We start from the raw sequence: 9713 nt of genomic DNA on the forward strand, positions 1-9713 counted from the left end.
CAGAACTGGGACACTGCAACTCCACTCCCTGGCCTGAAGGCAGATATCAGCCGTCTGCTTTAGAATCTACATATCCCTGCATTCCTTAAACAAGGTGTCCAGAATGCTGTCATGTATGTTCATGAGGAGCCTTTAAACAAAGAAGATCATTCCGTTTCTCCATTCTAGTTTCTACTTGTCCATTTCCTGATGCTCCTCTCACGTTCCAATCCTTTCAGAAGTCTTCTGGTGCATTCTCTTCATGTCATCACTCAGGGGCTGCTCTGAGCAGCAGGAAGGATGCAGCATGCCCCTGAAGTGAGTTTTTTTTTAGATTGTCCAACCGCTGCTGTAGACAGACTGGTCTAAAAGGGGATGTGAATCTGGGCAATGAGGTACTTTAACCTAAGGTGTACTCAAGAGTACATTAAGAGACTGAGAGGGAAGGAGTCTTCACATCAAGTATCAATGTTATCCCCTCTGTACACAGGGTTGATAGGGATGAACAACTTAGACATTGGCTACCTAAAATGATGCCCAGACTCACATTTTCTTTTAGACCAGTCTGTCTAGAGCGGTGGTTGGACAATCTAAAAAACTCACTTTAGGGGCATTAGACATTGGCTACCTAAAATGAAGGAGCTCTGGTAGTGTAGTGATTACGAATCGGGCTGCTAACCTCACAGTCAGCAGTTTGAAACTACCAGCTGTTCCACAGGAGAAAGATGAGACTTTCTGCTCCCATAAAGATTTACAGCCTCGGAAACCCTGCACAGGGTCACTATGAGTTGGAACCAACTCCATGGCACATAACAACAACAACCTAAAATGAAGGGAGCGATAAAGGCATGAAGTGACTGGCTTACAAGTTTTCAAGAGACAGTTTAGTTTAAGAGGGTGCAAGGGAAGGTAGAGTCCACATTGAATAGTTTTCACCTTGTCTTGATGGATCTGGTGAAAACAGACGGGAATAAGTTTCTTATGATTCAATAATAACTGTTATCATGACTAATTGCAACTGTCACACTTGTAAAGGTAGAAGTTTTGTAACAAAAGCAGGGGAGTAGTTAATCTTATAGTCCAGAAACAGAGGACCCTAGGACTGTCAAGGGAGACAAGCACAAGTGGAACACATGACCCCATCCAGAGAAGCAACGACACCAGAGATGGAGGCAGAGATGAGGACATGGAGAGAAGGAGCAGTTGAGGAGTCTGGGCTCATGGAAAGAGAGGGACTGGGTGCTGATGCCCAGGAGGCAGGCTTGCAGAATGTGAGCTTTGGTTGTTTAAATGATTATGTATCCCTGAGTGTTTTTGTGTACATTCTCCCACCCCCAAAAAACAAAACAAAAAAACCAGAATAGAAGCAAATACTGTTGAATGATGATGCACCGAGGAGATTGTAATCATTGCAATGAAACGATGGTGTAAAGCCAGTGTTCTCCCATGTAAACTATTACTCAGTTCACAATGAAAACTTAAAAAAAAGAGAGAGTGCATGAGGAGTTAATTCTTTCAAATAGCTTTAAAAAGAGGAAGACCCTCAACTGATGAGTTGACTCAGTGGCTGCAACATGGGCTTAGATACAGGAATGATTGTGAGGGTGGTGTAGGGCCAGACAGTGTTTTGCTCTGCTGTGCTGAGCCAGGCACTGACTCACACTGTCTCTACAACACCTAACAGCAACACACCAATGGTTCCCTTCTGATTTGCACCAATGATTACTTTGCTCAACAAACTTTGCTTCAAAGAGAGCAATTGTAAGGCAGGTGTCTGAATTATCTCTTATTCCAAAATGATTGTTATTATAGTTGATGTCCAGTTGATTCTGATTCATGTGACCCAATGTGTGAAGAGTAGAACTGCCCCAAAATCTTTTCAAGGATATGTGGCCTTTCAGAAACAGATCGTCAGGCCTGTCTTCCAAGGCACTTCTGGGTGAGTTTGAACCACCCACCTTTCAGGTAGTAGTCAAGTGCTTAACTATTTGCATCATCCAGGGACTCTTATTAAAAAAGAATAGGTTCCAAAATAATGATCTCTGGCTGCTGTATCCTCACCTATGACCGAGCACTGTTGTTGTGTGTTGATGATGAGTGGGAACCAACTCACGTGGAAGTTATGTACATAAGAACTTCATCGTCTTTCTGATGGTTGCATGTTTAAATTTGTTCTTGTGGCTATTGTGCCAATTCATCTCATCGGGGGCTTATCAAACATGATGTCCTTTTCTAGCCATTGGTCTTCTCTGATGATGTGTCCTAAGTAAACAAGACAAGTCTCACCATTCTCACGTCTAAGGAACATTCAGGTCGTTCATCAGGTTAATGAAAAGCAATGACCGATTATCAGGGGAGGGGGAAAGTTTTGACAAAAAAATATATATGACTGAAAAGGGAGGTTGTTTTTCTTGTATGGTTCATATATTGATTCTAAAAGCAGATTCAGAGGCAAAGTTCCAAAAATAATCAGAGTAACAGCAGAAAACTCAAAAAGAATTGACAACATCCCACAGAACTGCTCCAAAAAGCACCCCCATATTAATGAATGTAAATTCCAACTATTTGTGGTTAAAAAAACAAACAAACTCACATATCCTCATTCTCCTAGAAAATTTTTCTTGTAAAACAAGTTTGTTTTGGAGGTGCCCTCAAAATCATAGAATATTCTCTATTACATTTACATTTAGGTTAATGTACAGGTGATTTTATCAATTTTCTGCTTAACCGAACCTCTAGGTGGGTGGGTGGTACAACATGAGAGTGCTGAGGGTGGATGACCAGCCAGAAACAAAGATAGATGGATGCTTTAATAAAATCGGAATCAGACTAACTTTTCAGGAGTGCACTGTTGTAGATGATAGAGTTCACCCTGATAGGACATCTTCCCTGGCTGACTGTTGTTTCAGTTCCAATCATAGAGACCCTGGATAGGGTTTTTGAGGTGAGGCTGGTGAGTTTGAGCCATCGACCTTGGAGTTAGCAGTCCAGTGCTTATGCTACAGTACCACACCAGAACTCCCTAGCTGATTTTGTTGTTGTTGTTAAGTGCCGTGGAGTCGATTCTGATTCATAGGGTTTCCATCGAGAGGAAAACTCCTCTTCTTTCTCAGGGTGAATTGGTACCACAACTCTACCTTACTTACATCTATCTCTCTTCTTTTTCCTGTGCTGTGGCTTTGATGTGTCACATAGGACTCAAAGGAAGGGCAGACTTGATTAAGGTATGATAGGGGAGAGACTCAGATTCCTGATATGTCATTGTAGGATCAGCACTGGACTGCAGACTTCAAGGTCAGCAGTTCAAATCCACCCGGGGCTCCTTGGAGACCTTATACAGGGTAGCTATGAGTCAGAACTGACTCGACAGCACTTAACAACAACAAAAAGGGATGTGAGATCAAAATGGAGCCAGATAAAATGTGAACGCTTACTTAGGAGGGAAAAAGAAGACAGAACTGTTACGTCCTTCTTTGTGGTGGTTGCAAACTTCATACCTACCTACTACCATCAGAATCCATTGGATCGATTCCGACTCCTAACGACCTTATGTGCATCTGTCAGACTCATGAAGCTGTTCACCAAAAAGAGTGCACTCTATATGTACGTTAAAAATAGCTCAACAACCATGCGCAGGAACGGGCCTTCCATCAGTATCTGCCAAGTAGGCAGCCTGGTGGTCAGGACGTCTGGATTCCTCTCACGATTCTGACACTGACCAGCACACATCTGCCCTGCATGTCCCCGTCCACATTTAAGGAGGCCTGGTCCTGCCCCGTCCCTCGCATTGGATGTGAGTACTTCCATGGAGATAAGGGGTCCGGCCGGCCAGCACAACGACCTGCACAGAAGAAGAGCTCAATAAATATCATTTGCATTGAAATGTCTTCTCGCACGCTGCTGTTTTAAGACCAGACACTGTGGTTTGGTGGACCCTTACTGAATCCTAAGACCCCTGCTGCCATGTGCCAAGGACAGTACTGGGGACCAGTGCTAAAAGCAAGACTCAATCCCTGGGCTTAAGCTGCTCTGGAGGACGCAAACATGTAAGCGTGTAAACAAAGCACGAGGTAATAAGTGCTACTAGCGGCACTTGCAAAGGGCTGCGGACACCGAGCAGAAGGACGCCTCTGCGTCAAATCACAGCGCACCAGCTGCTTGGAGAGCATTAGCGCTCCTGCTTCACTACAAAAGGGAGACTTGGCTCAAGGATACTGGAACACTGAGTCACCCACACTACATGCAACACACACAGCAAATCACATGTAACATAATACACCACATGTAGCACACACATCACTCACACATGCTGCAAATCACATGTAACACAATACACTCCATCCAAACTCGCCACACACACCACACACACATCCCACACACTGCAAATCACATGTAACACAATGCACCATAGCCACATACACAATACACAACACTCACACACACCACAAAACACATGTAACACAATGCACTATATCTACACACCCTACATGCAACACACACATCACACACACACTGCAAATCACATGTAACACAATACACCACATTCACACACAACATACACCAAATCACATATAACACAATACACCCACACTTACCACACCCACAGCCCTCCACACACACCACACCACATACAATACACACATCAAACCACATAAACTCATGCTCACCATACACACCACACAGCACACCCTACACCAAATACAACACACATAAAACAACCACACACACAACATATACACCAAACCATATATAATATGTAACACATGTATGCTACACCCACACTCACCACACACACCACAGCATACACACAACACACTATATACAACATACAACACATGTACACCAAACCATATATACAGCATACATATACCACACCCACACCACATACAACACATACATCAAACCACATACACGCTCATATAACATAGCACTCACAAACTCACACACACATTTCTCCCACTCTGGACTTGGTGAGCATCCCTGGTAGGTTGGGTAGTGGTTGTGGGGAGCCCCTTCATCCACAAAAACTCTTCTTGGTGCTGTTTCCTCACAGGCTTCAGGCAGCCTGGGCTGCCCACTGTCACTATGGCAACGGGTCTCCCTCCCATCTTCCACAAGTGCGAGTGCTTCCTTGCTGGAGTGAAGACCCCTGGCCAACGCCCAGCTGAGCTGCCAGCTCCATGAGTGCTGATCAGGGTTGTTTCAAGGTCATATTATTATTCCCTTTTTAACTGGGTATCAGCCGCTCCGCGGGAGAAAGATGAGGCTTTCTACTCCCGTAAAGATTTACACCCTCGGAAACCCTGTACAGGGTCGCTATGGATCGGAACCGACTCGACAGCACTTAACAACAACAACAACAACATCAGCCGCGTATGAGAGCACATGGACTTGGCTTGTTCAGCCTAACCCGCAGGCTTATTTCTGAATTTAAAGAGCTGACAACTGTAGCTACTTAGGGAGAAGGTGAATAGACTTTTGAGTGGTCATGTTGTCAGTTACCGAGGACAAGGTGGTCCCACCAGAGATGTGCTAGGAGTCTGTTCTGGACAAAGGCTAGCATGTTGATAGCATGGTACCCAGAAGGGCTAAGAAGGAGTAAGAATGGGAGAATAAAGGAAGTTGGATGCTTAGCTTGGAGAAGAGACACATCACAGAGAACAAGTTTACTGACCGATTATTACATATAAAAATGTGTGACTGTAATAGAGTCTGAATCCTTTAGAATTCCTTGGACAAATGGTACATGAGTCAGAAGAGAAAAGGCCACAGAAATATCTTCCCTTTGCTCAAGCTTCTGTAAAATCTTCTAATCTCAAATCCTTTCAAAGGTGGAAGGAGGTGGCTTAGGAAAACTGAGCTCTCTGTCAGTGCAGGTAATCAAGTAGAGTCTGGGTATTCAAGTACACACTGGGGGCTTTATTGGCTCACCCAAATCTGACTGCCCATGTATCTCCATGGTGTCCACAGTGTCCTCTAAAATGATGAATGGAGTGTGGTCACATCTCAGAACCCTTTTTGTCTTACAACCTTGTGTTCAAACCCCATTTTACCACTCTAATCCTCACTAATATGGTCTAACTTGATGGATTTAAGATACTTCCTGTTTTTCTGAGCCCTTTCACATCCATTACCTCATTGTCTCTTCCCAATTATTCTGTGACTTGAACAGACTGGTATCTGACAGAGGCAGACAAGTTGGAAGGGGCAGAGCCAACACAGCATCCCAGGTCTTGGGATCAATTCCTACCCCCCATTTCTCTCTTGCCTGCTCTTACTCATGGCAGGTTCACCTGGACTTTCACCTAGGACAGGAAATATTGCCGAGAGGAGCTATCAGCCATCTTTCTGCACCATGCATGGTGCAGTGTAGCAGAAAGAGCACATAAGTAAATTAGGCATCATCTCCAGAAATGAAACCATTGTCTGGCTGATGGTTGCTTGCAACTTTAGCTTGGCAGCTAGTAAATTCTGAGACACTAAATGCAAGTTGCTGACTATATGTGACATGAAGATGCAGATTCCGTGAAAGTGGTTTGTGCAAATGAATTTGGGTGAGATCCACAACCTTTACCCAACCCTCCAGGTATGTTGGCCAAGTTCTGAGTGGGAGGAATGTGTATGTGTCTATACAATAATAAAAGTGTCTAATAAATCATGACTTGTCTCCCTTAACCCTCTTAGAGGGGGTGCTGAGATGAGAGGGCTGGCCTCGGGATCTGCTAGCTATTGCATCCCAGCTTCGCATTCAACTGGCATAATGTTCCTAGGGAAATTGAAACATCAAATGTCAAATAAGATCTCACTACTCTAAGTCTTTGTTTAGGCCCCTGAGGAATAATGCATCCAACATGACAACCCAGTAAGCATTAACATCTCCATATGCTATAAAAAAAATCCCCCTCCCCTGTCTTTCTTAAAATCACTGGATATCCCACTTTGAATAAATTCAACTGAAGCAACGAATGCAAATTTGAAAAGATACTGAATATGTGTATGTGATGGGCTCATGAATGAATAACAATTTTCCACGTAGAAAAGTCGAGAACTTCCCACACATTATTTCCTAGGGAACCCAGATGATAACACAACGTGCATCACTACTTCTCTCCAGAGACTCAGGTGACTTTGATTTGTCTTTGCCAGTGAAGTGGGAAGAAGAAAAGAGCTTTATTGTTCTACATAGGAGTGGTGGCCAGAAGCTGTCTCCCTGCTCACCTGTGTTATCTAGACAGGACAGTAGGTCAAGGGTTAAAGAAAGAGAAGCTGAGAATGGAAGAATGAGGCCAAAGTTTTGTCATCCTGCCTATTGAAAAGCCCCAGAGTCCTTGGGAATAAGCAGGTTTTAAGGACAGCCTCTGTGATTGTGGCAGACTGGAAGTTACTAAATGTCAGACATGATACATCCCAGGTACCATGAAATCCAAGGAGTCATGGTGGCATGGTAGTTATGTGCTGGACAGTTATCCAAAAGATTGATAGTTCAAACCCACCATCTGCTCTGTAGGAGATAAGTGTGACAGTCTATTTCTGTAAATATTTACAGATTTGGAAACCCTATGCCACAGTTCTACTATGTCCTAGAGGGTTACTGTAAATTGGGATCCACTTGAGAAGAATGGGTTTGTTTCAGCTTGGATTTTGGTATCGTAAAGTCCTGGATCTGTCTCTGAAACCCTGATGTTGGCATTCATGTTGCTTTAATTCACTATATTTTACTTTAATTCATGGAAATGACAAATTCAAGAGGCATAGCATAACATTCACCATCAAAAAGAACATTTCAAGATATCTCTTGAAGTACAACGTTGTCTGTGGTAGGACAATATCCATATGCCTACAAGGAAGACCAGTTAATACCGCTATTATTCAAATTTACACACCAAACACTAAAGTAAGTAATGATGACATTGAAGAATTCTACCAACTTCTTCAGTCTGAAATGTATCAAACATGCAATCAAGATTTATTGATAGATGGTACATGGGGTAGAGGTGCAGTGAAGTTCACCATCAGCAATACCACAGAATACCAGGCAAAGCAGGTTCAGGGCAAAGCTCCAAAACTCTGAACCACATAAACAGGAATATTTAAAAACTCTGAAGGCTTCTAGCTAGTGGAACTTCTAGCAGAAGTAGGAAATCACGTACTTTTGAATCTTCCGGGAGCCAACAACCTGGACGAGACCAAATGGCAAGACCAAGTGGGGGAACAGACCCACAATGGAATAATGCTGTGGGAAACTATGAGCAAAGGTGGCCAATACACTTCGTTGGTTTTGCTTTGTTCCGATTTTTGTTGTTGTTGTTGTTGTTGTTGTTGTATCTGTTCATTGGTCACCTACTGTTTGCACACCTTCATTCTGGTGACTAGAGAGGGTACCTGAGTGAGTGGGCAACCCCTACCCCCACCACTCATGGGTTCTTCTGTCACACATGCACACAGATACTCTCAGCCTAAGAGCCGGCCCTGAGCTGTTTCTTAATAGGGAAAAGGCCAGAACAAGGGGTGTGGAGAGGGAAAGAGTTTAAAAACAAAACAGGCCGAAAATTAAATCAAATCCTGAGGTACAACATAACAACCAACAGTGGCATCTTGAAATTTATCAGGCGGCCTTGAAAGCAAGAAGCTGAAAGAGGACATTAAATTCATACTCCTCATATTAGGCAACAGATTTTTTTTTTTTCTTCCCTTCCTCCTCACCCTTTTCTGCAATTATAGACTATAGTATCCAATCTAGCTTTTTTTGTTGTTGTTGTTTTCTGTTTTGTTTTCTTGTTTTTTGCTGTTGCTGTTTTATGCTCCCCCTTTTACCTTTGGGGGACTCTTTCTGTCTATATATTACCCAAGAAGAGACAGCAACTGCTGCCATATAGTCAAGCTACAGTCACACTCTATAAAACACCAAAATCCAGGCAAGAACCAATACCAACTGCCATACACCAGAGAGGCAGACAACGCCTGTGAAAGTTACTCTAAGTTAAGCAATAAGAAGAGTGAAAAGGGATACCTACATCATGATCACATCTACCTGGAGGCAATCAGAAAGCATAACAAATACCAAAACACATACTCAAGTATTAAGGCCACAGATAAACACTAAACATGTCCAAGAAGCAAAAGCAAATGACCATATCAGCACATGTCCAGAAACAAGATAAAATGTCTGAGACAAAAGACCTAGAGGTAGACCTGGACTCCATTCTGGAAGGATGGTAGGCCTTGGAAATGTCTGAGAAGGAATTCAGAAAAATGATTATAAAATGTTTCAAAACACTTTACAATGGAGTTGAGAAAAATAAGGAATAAGTTGCAAAAGTGCTACAGGGTGAATCAAATAAGATAGATACAGCATTGGAAACAATTCAAAACCAGTAGAAAGAGTTCCAAATGATCAATAATAGAATAGCAGATATAGAGAATACTCTGAGAGGGCAAAGGAGTAGAATAGAAGAGATGAAAGGCAGAACTAGTGAGCTGGAAGACAAATCTCTCAATACCACTAAAATGGAAGAGCAAACAGAAAAAAAGATTTTAAAAATCTGAAGGTCTAAGATTCATGTTGGACACCATGAAGAGCAATAACTTAAGAATTATCAGCATTCCAGAACAGGAAGAATCACGGAAGTCCACAGAGGAAATAGTTGAAGAACTGCTGGAAGAAAATTTCTCTGGCATCCAGAAAAGTGAAAAGATAAACATTCAAGAAGCTCAACGAATCCCAGGAAGGATAG

The sequence above is a fragment of the Chrysochloris asiatica genome, unplaced genomic scaffold, assembly GCF_000296735.1.
Source record: "Chrysochloris asiatica unplaced genomic scaffold, ChrAsi1.0 scaffold00041, whole genome shotgun sequence".
NCBI lineage: Eukaryota > Metazoa > Chordata > Mammalia > Afrosoricida > Chrysochloridae > Chrysochloris > Chrysochloris asiatica.